Raw genomic sequence first — 18,037 nt, 5'->3', positions numbered from 1 at the left:
CACACAGGTGGATGGACGTCGAGAGGAATGCACTGGTGTAGGAGCACACCGGGACGCCAGCAGGCCATCGACTGGCGGAACGACACAAAGTTTGGCTGGGGCAGTTGGAGAAGAGTTGGGCTACCAAGCGGCCAGACTCCAGGGGAAAACCATTTCCCTTCTGGCTGCCCCATCTGCTGAGAGCTACTTCCACTCAATAAAACCTCGCACTCATTCTCCAAGCCCACATGTGATTCTATTCTTTTGGTATGCCAAGGCAAGAACCCCAGGATACAGAAAGCCCTCTGTCCTTGCGATAAGGCAGGGGTCTAACTGAGCTGGTTAACAGAAGCCGCCTATGGACAGCTAAACTAAAAGAGCATCGTGTAACATATGCCCACTGGGGCTTCAGCTGTAAACATTTACCCCTAGACACTGCCGCGGGGTCGGCGCCTCACAGCCTGCCTGTCTGTATGCTCTCCTAGAGGTTTGAGCAGCGAGACACTGAAGAAGTGAGCCACACCCCCATCACACAGCCGCAAGTGGGACAAGGGAACCTTTCGCATTTCACTGCTATAGACAGTGCAAAGCTATTAAAATCTGAATTGCTTAGCAGGCATGTAAGGTCCTCTCTGATCTGGTCTCATTTAGTCTTTCAGGTTCCATCTTCACCTTCATTTCTGCAGGAGAAACACATCTCTGTACCAAAAGTTCTTGGGTTTGGTCACCCTTTCCCCTGAAAAAAGCTATTAAGCTCTGTAAGCATAACTTAGATACCATTACACTATGAAACCTTCTCAGTTTTCCATAGAATACATTTCTGTGTTCTGTCTGTTCCTTTGAAAAAATTTTTTTAGTTTGTATTGTACTATATATGGTACAGTGTGCAATGAACTATATGTCCCTGGCTTATAGTTATCCCTGAACTATATGTGGTGAATGTATAATATTAAGCTAATATGTTATGCTTGATTTCTGGGAACCAAGTAGATGATCATTTGGAAAAATATACCACCCTTGTGCATGGCAGAGGAACTTCAATTGGTAAAGAATTGTGTCACATGGTTATAGGTTGTAAGATATTATCTTTTTCCTTTCCGTCTTATCTTTCTTATTTACTTATTTATTTTTTGAGACAGAGTCTTGCTCTGTCACCCAGGTTGGCATGTAGTGGTGCCATCACGGCTTACTGCAGCCTCAAACTCCTGGGCTCAGCCATTTCTCCCACCTCAGCCTTCCAAGTAGCTGGGGCTACAGGCATGCACCACCACACTCAGCTAATTTTTTAATTTTTTGTAGAGACAGGGTCTCCCTGTGTTGCCTAGGCTGGTCTTGAACTTGCGACCTCAAGCAATCCTCCCACCTTGGCCTCCCAATAGTTTTCATTTTTATTGAAATTATACACTAACATAGTTTAAAGACTTTAATATTTGTTTGTTAAATAAAAAAAAAAAAAAAACTATTCCCAGCATTTTGCTCTCTAGCGGCAACTACTTGTACGTCGTTGAGCCGAGTACTTTGTTGTTTATATCCTGCGTTTAGGTATATACTCATGTTACTCAAATACTTTGTGTTTCAATTTTTACCAATAACTCTTGATTCACGACAATGGATGATGACAACTTAGTTCTTTCCTCCCCAGTCACACTCTTCCTTTATCCTGTTTTGCTCAGATCAATGTTGATAAAATATTCACTGTTTATATTATCTGAGCATTATTCACATGTAGCAAACTGTGGTTACTTTGCCTTCTTTGCTTGACTACTTCCCTCCCCAAGTTAATTATTCTCTCACCTTTTCTCCTCTCCCTTTCTCCCTTCTGTCCCCTTCCCTACCCACTACATATATATACTTGTCACAAATTCAACCCCAGATGCCTTCACAATTATCTAAAAGTCCTCAAAAGACATTCAGATGCATAGGTTTTATATAAATTTTATCTTTTTTTTTTTTTTTGAGACGGAGTTTTGCTCTTGTTGCCCAGGCGGGAGTGCAGTGGCGCGATCTCAACTCACCACAACCTCCGCCTCCCGGGTTCAAGCGATTCTCCTGCCTCAGCCTCCCAAGTAGCTGAGATTACAGGCATGCGCCACCACGCCTAGCTAATTTTCTATTTTTAGTAGAGATGGGGTTTCTCCATGTTGGTCAGGCTGGTCTCAAACTCCCGACCTCAGGTCATCCACCCACCTCAGCCTCCCAAAGTGCTGGGATTACAGGCGTGAACCACCGCACCCAGCCTTGAATTTTATCTTTTTTGAAGAAATCTCTCCCCAGAGCCATCTGACCTCTTCTGGTTTTAACAGGCTACCTGCTAATTCTGTTTATAGCTGTCATACCGGATTCTCTTGTCACTGTCGTTTGGGGAATTCTCTTTACTATTCTACATAGAAGTTTTGTTTCCTTTATCTTTTTCTTGTTTATGCCCTTATTTTGCAGAGTACATCCCTCAGTAACTTCCTGAAAAAGGATTCTTGGGAGATAATTTTTTAGAGACCTCAAGTATCTGAAAAGATCTCTATTCTTCCCTAGCACTTGATTGATAGTTTGTCTGGTGTGGAATTTGTATTGGAAATCACTTTGAAGACATTGCTTCAGTGCCAGCTTACTCCCACTATTGCTTTTGAAATCTAAAGCCAGCTGATTTGGGGTTTCTTACACATTGCTTCTTTTTTTCTCCCTGGAAACTTGATGTGCCACCTTGTGTAGGTCAGTTTTCCTCCAAGGTACTGTGCCTTTTCAATGTGGAAACTCATGGCCTGGTAAGTTTTAAGTTATTTTGGACTTCCTCTCTGTTTACCCTTTCTGGATCACTCTCACTATTCAAATCTCTGTCCTTCCTATAGTCCTTTAGTTGTTGTATCTTTTCTCGCCTATTTGCAGCCTTTCTTCTACTTTCTTGGGAGATTTCAACTTTATCTTTTATTGAGTTTTCGAAATATTTTGTTTGCTTGCTTTTGTTTTTAATTTCCAAAAGCTACTTTTTCTCTCCTCTGAATGTTATTTTGTTTTGGGTTTATTCTTTTTTTATAAGTGCAATGCATTCTGTCTGTCTGGATATTAATAAGTTTATTTTGAAATTCTCCCTATAATTTCTGTTTTCTGTAGTTGGCTATCTTCTAGTTTGTTTTGATTTTTGATTTTTATGTTAGAAAAGAACCATGTTCCTCAGTTATCTGTTCCTTAGTTAGGAAGGTCTTTCCTCTAAGTCGCTCATATTCCCCAGAAGAGACTGCCTCGAGGGCAAAGGCCGGCCTGTGTTCTGGGAGCTGAGTGGAGAAAGAAAACTGGGGTCTTACTGTCCTGCATGCATAAGCTCTTTTTCAGTACAGCACCTCTGCCCTCATCCATGTTAATGACCACTGGTGCAGAGACCCTCTGTTTCAACTTCTGAAAATAAATTTCAGACTGTCAGGATTTCTCTTTCTGTGTAACAAATTACTGCAAATTTAGCAGCCCAAAACAATACACACATTTAGTATCTCGCAGTTACTGTGGGTCAGGAATCCAGGCATAGCTTAGCTGAGCCCTCGGCTCAGGGTCTCCCTTGGCTGTAGTCAAGGAGTCAGCTGGCCTGTGTCCTCATCTGTAGCTCTTACAAGGTCACATAGTTGTTGACAGAATTCAGTTCCTTGCAGCTATGGGACTGAGGCCCAGGCAACTCCTAGAGGCCGCTCATAGTTCTCTAGCCCTTTTCTTAGGTAGTTTATGTCATAGGAGCTTGCTTCTTCAAGGCTAGCAGGAGACTCTTCAGTCAGTTAAGACTTAGTTCTTTTTTTGAGATGAGGTCTCACTCTGTCACTCACCTAGGCCGGAGTGCAGTGGTGCAATCTCGGTTCACTGCAGCCTCAACTTCCTGGGGCTCAGGTGATCCTCCCACCTTAGCCTCCCGAGTAACTGGGATGACAGGTGCATGCCACTATGCCCGGCTGTGTTTTGTATTTTTTTAGAGATGAGGTCTCACACTGTTGCCCATGCTGGTCCCTAAGTCCTGGGCTCAAGCAGTCTGCCTGCCTCGGACTTCCAAAGTGCTGGCTTACAGGTGTGAGCCACTGCACTTGGCTGGAATAGGACATGTTTGTAAGTCAGCACCCTTCTCTGTTTGGGGATAATGCTTTGGACTCCTTGGTATTAAATGACTATTTGAATCATTTTAGAAAGCAATTGATACCAACATGAGGTAGCATATGACTCCGCCGTCTGTTAACTTACAAGCCAGTTTCGTGCCTGACCAGTGGCCACCAGTATTTGCTTACCAGTCATTCTAGGCTTGTTACATTTAGATAGCTGTGAAATGTCCCACATCAGCCCTCCATCTGTGGGCCTCTTTAGCTGCTGCTGCTGCAGCATCTAGCTTTTTGAAAGCTATTGTCTACTGCTCAGCTAGAAGGGTGTATGTAGACAGCAGGACCAAGGATTCGCTTGGGTGAAAGAGTTGGCAATGAGAAAGCAACCAGACCCTCCCCTCCAAGCCCAGCCCTGTATTTGACATGCAGGGCATAACCTCACTCATTCAGTCTCTCAGCCCTATGCAAATATAAACAGCCTTCCTCTTGTCTCTCCAGGCCAGCTGGGGCCAAGAAAGAAGCCAGTGATTCCCCCAAGTGCAGTAAATAGCTCTCCTCACCTCCTGACCCTGTTATTTCCTGGTAGTTCTGAGTTGTGGATCCTGCAGTGGAGAGGGAGGGAACAAAGAAGTTGCAGAGGCCTCAGCTTCACAGAGCATTGAGCAGTGGGTGATATTGTATCCTCAGGCAGGGGTTGACCTCACATTTCAGTGCAGGTCATTCTAATGACTGCTGGACCTCCCAGTGCCACTGTGAACTAGAATGGAATAGAGCGAAGTGGATCTGAATTCCTGGACTGTGGGACCAACCTCACTTCTGAGCTGGAGAAAATAGGTCTCATGTTCTATACCTGCTTTTTTTAGCTCTAGGGGGAAAAAAAGAATTGTGCATCTTTCTTGTTCTCTTTGCAGCTTAGGGGCATAACATTTGGACTGTAATTGAACTGATGCTTGTTTCCCCAAAATGTCTTTGGTTTTCATTAAGGTGGGGGATTCTCTGCATTTTTGGAGTCATCACATTATTATCGAAATTTCTCTCCTCCACACTAAGTACTCTGTGCGGTATGCTTTTATTTTCACCTAATTCATTTCTGCAAATAAAGTGATTTAATTTTTGGTATTAAGAAATTTTAATAACACGTTTTGGCAGATCACAAGATTTTCTTGTTCTTATTTAATCCTAGCTTCCATCCAAATGTGAAAGAGAAATGAAATAATAAGGTAGGAAAGGCAGACCAGTAAATGTGATTAAATAACTTTTGTGTTGAGTCCTGAGACAGGTAACTTTATTTTAAGCTTCATGGGTGTAGTAAAAATATATCACCTTAAGAAAACCTGGATTGCCATTAGCCAGAACTGACTTCCAGGCTTTCTGACTTTGTACAAACAAATCACTTAATCCTGAATCCTTCTCCTCATCTTTTTTTTTTTTTTTTCCTCTTTGTTTTTAAATATGTTTATTTTGTATTATTTTCTTATTGCCTTTTTTATATTTTATGTATTTTGTTTTCCTCATCTTTAAAATGGATAAATGTTACCTTTCCTGATTCAAAGATTCTGGGCCAAGATCAAAAGAAGTCAAAGTTTATGAAGGAACTTTGAAAATTATATATTTCTCTGCAAATGTTAGGGTACTTTTCTGTCTTTGATTTATGTTGGTTCTTGGAGTGATATTTTAGATGTACAAATAGTAGGTCAGAACAAACCTGTATGTAATAAATTCTGGAGAATTGAGTTCAAACTTTTGTTTTGCTTATATTTGGATAAATTATCATCAACTTTGTTCAGGTGTAATTTACACACAATTAAATTCACCCATTTCAAGTCTTCCATGTGTTTTGACTGTTTAGATAAATTGACAAATAATTATCTTAGCTAACAGTTGGTATTTCTACATTAAAGAAGGGAGAAAGAGCACCCTCTTTTGGTAGAAGTTTCTCCTGTCTGGGCTCTCCGGTCCCCCTGTCTCATTTCAAAAGCAGATTTGCATCCTGCTGTTGGAGTAAACTTGAGCCCTTTCATTTATACTGGTGCAGGTTTTGTAGTCTCTTGGAGATTCAGTATCTCAGTCCCATGTCTGAGAGCAAAGGAGAAGGAAGAGGGTAGGAAAGAGCACCTGAATTGAATAGAGGAGGGAGCAGAGAAGGCAAAACAGTGAGATAGTGTCCATTTAGTCTGAGTATTTCCAAATTTTCCAGTAAAATGTCAGTGGAAGCTTTTATCATAAGGCCAAAATCTGTCCTTCAGTGTGACCACAGAGCCACAGGAGACCCAAACCCCTTGTAGTCACTGATTATTTTCATTGGGCTATAGATGGGAATGGCAGCAGTCATAAATATTTCTTATGAATGAGTGTTCTAGATATTCTTTACCCAAAGATGTAGCATATCAGTGGGTCACTATTGAAAACACGTTTGGAATGAAGCAGGAAAATGAGTCAAAAGATCTTCCCTCAGTTCCTAAGCAACTTTGTTGTAAAAATAACTGTGAAAACTGGGCTTAAATGAAACACAGGTTCGAATGGCTGGAGTAAGAATATTGATAGCCCAGACTCAGTATCACCCCCACCTTTCCAAGTCCTTAAAGCATTGGCTTTCTACTCAGAAACACTACTTACCCTAGGGTGACCATAGTTACTTTTATTATTTTTATTTATTTATTTTTAGATGGAGTCTCCCTCTGTTGCCTAGGCTGGAGTGCAGTGACACGATCTCGCTCACTGCAACCCCCACCTCCCGGGTTCAAGCTATTCTCCTGCCTCAGCCTCCCGAGTAGCTGGGACTACAGGCGCCCGCTAACACACCCGGCTAATTTTTGTATTTTTGTTAGAGATAGGGTTTCACCATATTGGCCAGGCTGGTCTCGATCTCCTGACCTTGTGATCCGCCTGCCTCAGCCTCCCAAAGTGCTGGGATTATAGCCGTGAGTCACCGCGCCTGGCCACTTTTACTTTCTCTTATTACTTTACTTCCTTTATTGATAGGTAGATTAGATTCCATCTCTTCTACCTTTATTTTGTCCTTCAGAATAGAAATTGGGAAGTAAACACTTTTTTTTTTTATCTCAATAATTGGAATCTGTTTGAAGGAGAAAATCCCCTGCATCTCATCCTGCAAGTATAACCACTATTAAGTTCGGGTATATTTATATCTTACAAAAATGTTTGTTTTGCATACTGTTGTGGAACTTGTTTCTTTCAATCCTTCTGGATTTCTTTCCTTGTTAAGTATGTATACCTCATCTTATTTAAGAGCTGTGCAGTATACCGTCATATGATTGTACTCCAATGAACCTATCTCCTGTCAGTAAGTTAGCTCATTCCAAATTTTTTTCATCATATATAAGTAAGAGTCTCCAAAATATCCTTATACTATAGTCACATGCACGTGTCCAGTTATTTCCTTAGGGTAAGTTCCAAGAAGCAGAATTTGTATATCAAAGTGTTTACTGGAAATTTTTGCCATTCTGATAGGTAAAAGTACCAGAGTGTTTAACTTGTATTTCTTTGAGTCTAAGTAAGATTGTGCATCTGTTTATTTGCTATATGTTTCTTTTCCACTTTTGAGAACTGCCTGTGTACTTTATCCATTGTTATTATTTAAATTAGTCAAGATATTAGCCCTTAATCATGAACTGAAAATGCCCCCCCCCAACCTTTTTATAAACTTTATGGTATCCTTTTTTTTTTTTTTTTTTTTTTTTTTTTTTTAAGGATTTTCGATTTTTATGTAGTCAGATCTGTTGGTCTTTTCCTTTGTGTGTGTGTGTGTGTGTGTGTGTGTGTTTTAACTTCAGTGATGTCTCAGTTTTGGTCATTCCCGCACTCCTGCCTGCCCCCTCACCCCAAGGTGACTCGTGAGATGAGAGCTCAAACACAAGTAGTTTATTTCCAGGTACAAAGAACAAAGGGAAGCTAAGGAAGAAAAGATAGTCAATAAAAGATGTCTCATCTGGGCTCAGTGGCTCATGCCTATAATCCCAGCACATTTGGGAGGCTGAGGCAGTCGGGGATCACCTGAACTCAGGAGTTCGAGATCAGCCCAGGCAATATAGCGAGATCCTGCCTCAAAAAAAAAAAAAAAAAAAAAAAGATGTCTTATTAAGCCAACCCCCACAGGGAAAATTGCCTGTGCAGAAACTGGGAAATTGGGCAGAACACTTGCCTCAGAATGATCCCGCCCAAATTATCAGTTATTCATTGAGGGCTGCTCTTGGGGGGAGTGTTCCAGTTATTTATTGCTACATAACAAAATACTCTAAACAAAAACCACCATTTTTTATTATGATTATAATCTTTCATAGATGCAGAGTTTGAGGCTGGGCTCAGCCGGTTGGTTCCTACTGAAGCTTTCTAATGCAGTTACAGGGGCTAGGACTGGAGTCATCTGAAGCCTTCCTCACTCACATGTCTGGTCTTCCACCTGGGCTGGGAAGGCCCACACAGCTGAGGGCTGGAACACCTTGGGCTCCTTGGTAAATTCTCATTCTTGATGTGGTCTCTCCACACGGTCTCTGCAGTACTAGGCTTCTTGTGTGATGTTTAGAGTTTCCAAGATACATAGAAAGGGAGAGACAGACAGCTGCGGGATGAGATGGGGGGCCGGGGGGACCGTAGCTCCTTTTTTTAAAAAAAGCCAGTTGTGAAGTCACACTTTTATCACTTTAGACTTAAATATCACCAGCTCATATTCAGAGGGAGGGGAATTAGATTCTGCCTCTTTGAGCAGTTTCAAACAGTCTGTGGACAATGTTGTAAAACTGCCATAGGGAGTTAATTTACCTGTATTTCTGCCTATTGCTATGGGCAGAGCAGCTGCTACGGGCAGAGCATCTGTAAGCACAGAGGCGCAGATAGGGGTAGCTAGAACTTGGCCATAGCACACCAGAATCCTAAGGGATGTGTTGGTGAGGCACTGACAGCTTCTGCTATAGTTTGTCAGTGAAGGAGTTCAAGTGGCTTCTCTTGTTTCCAAAACTATAAAACTGTTCACTTATATTTTCTTCAAGTTCCTATTTAAAATTCTTAGCTTAACTTTTGTTTTTTAATGTCTGGGAGTAAGAATCAAGCACTTATTTTAATGGTTAGCCAGTTACACCAAAATAATTTAAAAATAATCTGCCCAGTGGTTCTCAAACTCTTTGGTTTCAGGACCCCATTACACTCTTAAAATTTATTTCAGACCCCAGCAGCTTTTGATTATATGGTTAACAATTATGGATTTTTACCATATTCAAAATTAAAACAATTATTTAAAACATCTATGATTGATTTTAAAATAACAAAAAACATATTAATATAAATAACATTTTAAATGAAAACTGTTTTTCAAAATTAAACAGCCTAGGCTGGGCACAGTTGTTCATGCCTGTAATCCCAGCACTTTGGGAGGCCAAGGCAGGTGGATCACGAGGTCAGGAGATCGAGACCATCCTGGCTAACATGGTGACACCCCGTCTCTACTAAAAGTACAAAAATTGGCCGGGCGTGGTGGCGCATGCCTGTAGTCCCAGCTACTCAAGAGGCTGAGGCAAGAGAATCGCTTGAACCTGGGAGGCAGAGGTTGCAGTGAGCCGAGATCACGCCACTGCGCTCCAGCCTGGGCAACAGAGTGAGACTCCATCTCAAAAACAAACAAAAAAAATTAACCTAGAAGACTGGTACTATTTCACTTATTTGCAGATGACTTTAATGTCTGACTTACTAGCAGACAGGTAGATTTTCATACCTGCTTCTGCATTCAGGCTGTGGCCCTCTCACACCTGGTGTAGATTCAGGAAAATCTCACAGTACAAATGTGAGAAAATGGGAGTAAAAATGGTAAGTCATGTTTTAGATTTATGAAAATAGTTTGACTTTATGGGGCTCCCTTGAAAGGTTCTTGGGAGAACTGCCTAGTTTTTCCCTGATGATGTAAATGCTACCTTCAGCTGAAGGCATCTTTATCCTCCAAATTTACATGAGCTCTCTACTGAGGGAAGATACCGGGAGCCAGACCTAGGACGAGAGACCCCACAGCCCTGGGAGGATACAGGTGGAGGTTGAAGCAGCAGCAAAATTGTCAGAATTAGGCAGTTGGGCGCGGTGGCTCACGCCTGTAATCCCAGCACTTTGGGGAGGCTGAGGCGGGCAGATCATGAGATCAGGAGCTCGAGACCAGCCTGACCAACATGGTGACACCCCGTCTCTACTAAAAATACAAAAATTAGGCAGGCATGGTGGCGTGTGCCTGTAATCCCAGCTACTCGGGAGGCTGAGGCAGGAGAATCGCTTGAACCTGGGAGGCGGAGGTTGCAGTGAGCCAAGATGGCACCACTGCACTCCAGCCTGGGCGACAGAGCAAGACTCCATCTCAAAAAAAAAAAAAAAAAAAGAGACCGGCAGGAGAGTTTCAGGCTGATTGACCAGTGCAGGGAGGTGTTCTGATTCCTTCATACATAGGGTAACCATATAACATGCTTCTTTCAGGCGCTTGGCATTGAACTAGTTTTGTCATTTTACTTGCTTGCTACCTACCCCCACTACTACCCTGACAGGCCAGAAGGGAAAGAGCGGTTCCTTAGCTCACTGTACTAATAACTCCTCATTCAGCCATCCCCAGTTAAGAGTGACCCCCTAATGTCCACATTTTTTTAGGTCTGCTCTTCTTTTGTCTTCCCTACCAGAGTATCTTAACCCTTTACTTACAAGTTACTTCGAAGTAGTTTTCTTTTAAAAATAGTGTCGTTACTCTGTATGCATCTAATTTTTTTCAATATTGGAATGTAAATTTCCAGATGTGCTGGACTGTCACTAGAGCAGCAGCATATACAGTAAAACCTACGATTGAATGACTAACTGGGCAAGATTGAGCTTTTGTGATGTTTTAATTATTTTACCTAATTTGGAAACACTGTTGTATAATCCCAAACAGTAGTACATATTTGATCATCTAATTAAATATTGCTAACTGTTAGTGGGCCAAGCCCTGTAGTATGTGTGGGAAATTACTACTCCCTAGAGACTTAAATTCTGATGTACAAAAGAGATTGTATCCAAATGACTATAGCATTCTGTGTAAATACCCAGACAAATCTATTCTCTTCCTGGTTTGGAATAAATTTTAAAAATGAACTCTATAGCTTCCATAGGCCACAAATCACCTTTGTGTGTCACAAAAAGTTATGTCAAAAATTCCTTTGGAAGTTTACGCTGGAGGAAGACAGTAGGCACCAGTTCCTCAGTGTTGGTGTTATAAGACTTTTTTGGAGGGCTTTGTTAGAAGGCCATTAAATGGCCACACTGTTGCAGATCTTAAGTGCCTGGGATGGTCTCCTTCCCATAGTTAGGAAGATATACCCCCTATTTAGCCCCACCGTGTTCCAGTATAACTTCCTTGATACAGTGGATACCACTAATGTGAATTTTTTTTTTTTTTTTTTTTTTGAGATGGAGTCTCGCTCTGTCGCCCAGGCTGGAGTGCAGTGGCATGATATCATCTCACTGCAGCCTCCGCCTTCCAGGTTCAAGCGATTCTCCTGCCTCACCCTTCTGAGTAGCTGGGATTACAGGCGCCTGCCAACACGCCCGGCTAATTTTTGTATTTTTAGTAGAGACAGGGTTTCACTATGTTGGCCAGGATGGTCTCTATCTCTAGACCTCGTGATCTGCCCACCTTGGCTTCCCAAAGTGCTGGGATTACAGGCGTGAGTCACTGTGCCCAGCCAAATACGTGAATTCTTGTGTGTGGGTACTGCTTTTTCTGGGGAGCCCTTTAGGTTGGCTCTAGGTCTGCAAGTTCTTTCCAAGGGATAGTTACCTGAATGGTACACTCCTCACAGTACCAGAGCCTCTTCCTTTCCTCTTCCCCTCACCTTACGTGAGGAGGCCTTCTAACTTAGTTATTAGGACTATGGCAGTGGTCGCCCTGCTTTTTAATAGCACTTACAAAATCGTGTCACTACCCTGTTAGTTTCTTTAGTAAGGTTTTCTCATTTTTCAGGTTCCTTCTGCCACTCGCTTCTAGGTTACAAATGGTTACTGTTTTATGAAGGGATGCTGAGGGTAAGAATGTACCAAGTAGATCTCATGGAGAAGGCAGCTTTCACCCGGTATCTCTGGTAGATTGCTACCTTCATAGCTTATCTTCTCTATGAATTTCTTAGCAATAGAAGAGTAAATCAGAAATGGATTTTTAGTAGTGTGTTTGTCATAGGGAATGTAGATGTAATTGGATTTTTTTTTTTTTCATATAAGCATTTTGTAGATTCAGTTTTGGGTTTTTTGTTGTTTCTTGTTTTTGTTTTTTGTCGTAATAGAGCTAGGCATTACCAGGGTTGATGCATATTTGTTACTGCAAAGAGTTGTAGACAAGGGAGGAGGGAGCTAAATAATATTAATGGTAATTTAAATCTAGAAAATCAGAACTGTGGCTCACTACTGTAATGTCAGTGCTTTCAGAGGCCAAGCAGAAGTATCGCTTGAGCCCAGGAGTTCAAGACCAGTCTGGGTAACCTAGCAAGACCCTGTCTCTACAAAAAATTAAAAAATTAGCCAGGTGGGTGATGCACGCCTGTAATCCTAGAAACTCAGGAGGCTGAGATGGAAGGATCACTTGAACCAGCTGTGATCGAGCCACTGCACTCCAGCTTAAGCAACAGAGTGAGACACTGTCTCAAAAAAAAAAAAAAAAAAACAGTTGGTATTCATTGCTCTTAATAATCCTCTATAGCTGGCTTCTCAAACTTTAATGTGCATAAGAATCATTTGTTAACATGCACATTGATTGGGTCTGAGGTAGAGTCTGATGTCTGCATTTCTAACAGACTCCCAGGGGATGGATGCTGATGTTGCGTGTCCAAAGGCGGCACTTTGAATATCAGTCTACAGAACATTCAGGGTATATGCAAATTAACTTTTAATAATAACAACAGCAACCATATATATTGATCCTTTTTTGGTGTACCAGGCACAGAAAAATAAAGTAAGACTGGGCATTGGAGTCTAGCAGCTGGGATTCAGATCGAAGCTCTTCCCTTTACTAGTTTAACCTTGAGCAGATTTTCTCTAAGGCAGGGTTTCTCAACCTTGGCACTATTGACATTTTAGGCTGAGATCATTCTTTGTGGGGGCTGTCTGGTGCATTGTAGGATGTTGAGCAGCATCCCTGGCCTCTATCCACCAGATGCCATTAGCACCTCCCTCCCATTTGTGACATTCAGAATGACTGCAAGCATTGCCAAACGTCAGGGGGTGGGGTAGGAGGCAAAATTACTTCCAGTTGAGAACCACTGCTCTAAGGCTACTGTTGAAACATGGGTGTTTGGGGGGCTTTGTGATATGAATGATGTACTTTATATAAGTGACATAGAAGCTTATCAAGAAGCTTCCACAGACAAAAGGAGAATAGGCATGCAGTAGCTAATAAGCAGTCTGTGCCACATCTGGCTTTCTGAGGATGATGATAAAGCTTATTCCAAGTGCCAGTTCTTTATTTTTACGAAACATTAGTCATTGCACTATGAGGTAATATCAGGAATTACTTGAGATTTTTAAATAGGTAGAACTGAGTTTCTACTTCAGTTGATCCCAAGCCTCTGCCCTTTTTTGAAATACGCTGGCACTGTTGCTACCCTGCCCCTGCCTCTGCCCCTTTCTTCATTCTTACTTCCTGCTGCTGTCTGCATGTCTCTTTTTCTCCCCCCTACTCTCTAAAGTTTTATTTCACTAACTTGAGGTCAAATGTCACAACTGTGTTCTGGTCAATTTACTATCCTTGCTTGGCTTCCCCAAATGGTAGTACCAAAAGATTTGTGGGGTAGGGAGAAGAGACCACTTTAAGAAGCACTGCATTTACTCATCTTCCACAAGGGAACAGAGTTGGGCATCTGATTATTCAACAAAACAAAGCTTCAGTAGCACCCAGGAGGGCAGACAGGCAAACCAGGCTGTAGACACATTGCATTTGTCAAAATCAGACCAGAGAAAACCTACTCCCCACAGATTAAAAGGTAGCGATAGTCATCATTTCTTTTTCTGTTGCCACAACTTTTTCTTCTTTTAATTATTATCATGTAGTTGTCTCAAGTCCTTCCTTTAGTCCAGGGTTCCCCAATGCCTGGGCCACAGACCCCGCACTGGTCCCTGGCCCATTAGGAACCACGCGCATAACTGAGCAGTGGGTGGGCAGGCCAGCCAGCTGAGCCAAGCTCCATCTGTATTTACAGCCACTGCCCGTGGCTTGCATTACTGCCTGAGCTCCGCCTCCTGTCACATCAGATCAGCAATGGCATTAGGTTCTCATAGGAACGCACAAACCCTATTGTGAACTGCTCACGTGAGGGATCTAGGTTGCGTGCTCCTTATGAGAATCTAATGCCTGATGATCTGCTACTGTCATCCATCACCCCCACATGGGACTGTCTAGTTGCAGGAAAACAAGCTCAGGGGCTCCCCACTGATTCTACATTATGGTGAGTTGTATAATTATTTCATTCTATATCACAATGTAATACTAATAGAAATAGAGTGCACAATAAATGCAATGCACTTGAATCGTCCCAAACCATCCCACGCCCCCCCCATCCCCCATCTGTGGAAAAACTGTCTTCCACAAAAGCAGCCCCTGGTGCAGAAAAGGTTGTGGACTGCTGCTTTAGTCCATCTCCTATGATTGCACAGGTAAGCTGCAAATGGCAAGGACTTGATGAGCTCAGTTCACCCCTTGCCAACAATGTATCAATTCCTGAGAGAATGAGTTCCTGAAGTCTTGTTGTTAGCAACTATAAGTAGAGGGACTGCTTGGTTTTCTATATCCTAGTTATTTTATGAAGTTAAGTTTTAGTTTCTTCCATCCTTCCACATCTACAGAGTCCACAACAAATACAATGCCATCTGTGCATCTGGCATATGACTTCCACAGTGGCCTTACTTTGTCCTAAACACCTACATCCCAGAAGTGGAAAGGGACTGTTTTAGAATTTCCCAAGGTTACCTTAATTTTCTCAGTGTTAAATCTTTTGGTAGGTACAGTATTTACAAATTCATGAGCTGCAGCCTGTATAAGACAGTTGTCTTTCTAGCACAGTACAAACCCGGAAAAACAGTGTGGAAAGACTGAAATGAAGGCCGACTGGACAGGATAGAAGTCTGGTCTGATAGTCCATTTCCCAATTTCCCACTGCAAATACATGTCCCAAATTGAAATGCTTTCTTCTTGCTTTAGAACTTCTCTTCTTAGGTGATCCAGCTATAAGACTAACCATCCTTCCCTTCTCTTCACTCAGCGTCTGTCCTAGCATCTGGGGAGGTGCTCTGATACCTGTCCATGGGCACCAGGGAGGCCTGGGCCACAGCAGACGACAGGGCACCAGGTGGGTGCTGTGTGCCTGGCTGCTCTAACAGTGCTCGCCCAGCAGTGCGCAAGTCTGTTTCTAGCATGCTTATCTTCCTATCTTCCCAGCCTCTCATCTTCTCACTTTTTTTCTAGGGTATGACAGCAGATAACTAAGCCTTCTAAAATTATGCCTAGAATAATATCTGAATTATGGTTTATGTGTTTATAGGCAAGGGTCCTCTCTCCCAATAAAAAATGTAAAAATTCATTTGATAGAAAGATACTTTTAAAAAATTGATTCTGGCCAGGCACAGTGGCTCACACCTGTGAATCTCAGCACTTTGGGAGGCCCAGGTGGGAGGATCACTTGAGCCCAAGAATTTGAGACCAGCCTATGCAACCTGGTGAGAGCGTGTCTCTATGAAAAATGTAAAAATTAGACTGAGCATGGCGGCTCACGCCTGTAATCCCAGCACTTTGGGAGGCTGAGGCGGGCAGATCACCTGAGGTCAGGATTTCGAGACCAGCCTGGCCAACATGGTGAAACCCCATCTCTACTAAAAATACAAAAATTAGCTGGGTGTGGTGGCGGATGCCTGTAATCCCAGCTACTCAGGAGGTTGAGGCAGGAGAATTGCTTGAACCTGGGAGGCAGAGGTTGCAGTGAGCCAAGATGGCACCACTGCACCCCAGCCTGGGCGACACGAGTGAAGCTCTGTCTTAAAAATAATAATGAATAAAATTTTTAAAAAATTAGCTGGGCATGGTGGCATTTGCCTTTAGTCCCAGCTACTAGGGAGGCTGAGGTGGGAGAATCACTTGAGCCCAGGAAGTCAAGACTACTGTGAGCCGAGATCACACACTGTGCTCCAGCCTGGGTGACACAGCGAGACTGTGACTCAAAAAAATCCTAAATTTCACTTTGCTTCAGGATGTCCTTTAAAAGAAATCAATAATGTCATTTGAAAATTGAAATGCAGATTTGGTTTCTGACCATTGAAATGGAAGAACAGCAGAGTAGTCTGTAATGAGTTTGTACTGAGAATGGGAATGGGGAAAGACTCACAAAAACATGATTTTAAAACAAAAAGAAAACATGAATGTTACTTTGTGGAGTTACCCTGGAAGATTTTAAGTCAGTCCAGGGAACACAACAGATTCTAGTAAGACTGTGCTAATGACAGTCTTTTGACAGTTGGTTTGTTAATACCTCAAATGATTTGTAGTACAGTTTATACTGTGCAGATGCTGTTTAAGACTGTATATGTGTAAAGCAAAGGTTACTACCAGTTGATAGTGTTTTACTTTGTATACTTATCAGTATAATATTGAGGCATAAGATATGTAGCCACGCTGTCCAGTGGTCATTAGAGAGAAAATGTCTCCAGGATTGTAGGAAAAGCTGTCAGAAGTGAGTCCTTGTTAATTGCGTTTATTCAATGGAGAGTTTCCTATCAGCCAACAGACACAGCTTCCTGTATGACAGAAGTATCGTGGCTCATGGCCATCCCTGCTCCTATTGTTTACATACCTTTATGAAGTCAGAATCCTTTATAGAAAGAAGAAAATATTGTGTTAAAGTAGAAATGACTCATTTTTCTTAAAATCTATATCAGAGTGATATTTATTTTGATTAGAAGAAAAAACTGTTATCTTTTTTTCTTCTTGCCTTGTATGTATTCTGCTTATATTTTGAAAAGTGCTTTTAGTTACAAATAAACCCTAAACCTCTGTGTAGGAAAATGTGAAAGGTATAGGCATGGTCTCTTCACTTTCTCAGTTACATCCTCTCATGCAAAGGTTCTAATCACAGTTAAATTTCAGTGTCTTCAAACAGGGATAAGTGGGCTTTTTTAAAGAGGCACAGTCTTATACTTATTTCTGTAACCCCCATGATACTTTGGTTGGCTGGTTTTAAAAAATCATATTACACAAAACTGAGGTAACCCAGTTTAGAGAATCCCAATTAAAATAAGTGCTCAGGTGAAGACAGGGTAGACTTAATGCAAAATTATGAAATGTACTTTTTTGCTCCCATTGTGTCTGGAATTGGTGGGTTCTTGGTCTCACTGACTTCAAGAATGAAGCCGCAGACCCTCACGGTTGAGTGTTAACAGTTCTTAAAGATGGTGTGTCCGGAGTTTGTTCCTTCTGATGTTCGGACGTGTTCAGAGTTCCTTCTGGTGGGTTCGTGGTCTCGCTGGCTTCAGGAGTGAAGCTGCAGACCTTTGCGGTGTTACAGCTTTTAAGGCAGCACATCTGGAGTTGTTTGTTCCTCCTGTCCGGAGTTGTTCATTCCTTGTGGTGGGTTTGTGGTCTCGCTGGCCTTAGGAGTGAAGCTGCAGACCTTCGCGATGAGTGTTACGGCTCATAAAGGCAGTGCGGACCCAAAGAGTGAGCAGCAGCAAGATTTATTGCAAGGAGTGAAAGAACAAAGCTTCCACAGTGTGGCAGGGGACCTCAGCGGGTTGCTACTACTGGCTCGGGAAGCCTGCTTTTATTCCCTTATTGGCCCCACCCACATCTTACTGATTGGTTCATTTTACAGAGAGCTGATTGGTCTGTTTTAGAGTTGATTGGTCTGTTTTGACAGGGTGTTGATTGGTGCGTTTACAATCCCTGAGCTAGACACAAAAGTTCTCCAAGTCCCCACTAGATTAGCTGGACACAGAGCACTGATTGG

The 18,037-nt window shown here is 42.2% G+C and overlaps 1 protein-coding gene and 1 pseudogene across 2 annotated transcripts in view; one reads left to right on the top strand and one right to left on the bottom strand.

Moving 5' to 3' along the window:
• Nucleotides 1-18,037, top strand: part of LOC116473742 (ubiquitin-conjugating enzyme E2 E1) — an 83,342-nt gene that overhangs the window by 56,217 nt on the left and 9,088 nt on the right. The window lies entirely within an intron of this gene.
• LOC116473897 (ADP-ribosylation factor-like protein 4A) lies at nucleotides 14,227-15,458 on the bottom strand (annotated as a pseudogene).

The sequence above is a fragment of the Hylobates moloch genome, unplaced genomic scaffold, assembly GCF_009828535.3.
Source record: "Hylobates moloch isolate HMO894 unplaced genomic scaffold, HMol_V3 SCAFFOLD_8, whole genome shotgun sequence".
Classification (NCBI taxonomy): domain Eukaryota; kingdom Metazoa; phylum Chordata; class Mammalia; order Primates; family Hylobatidae; genus Hylobates; species Hylobates moloch.
Note: the sequence above shows the minus strand (reverse complement) of the source record. Positions and strands in the feature narration are given on the sequence as shown.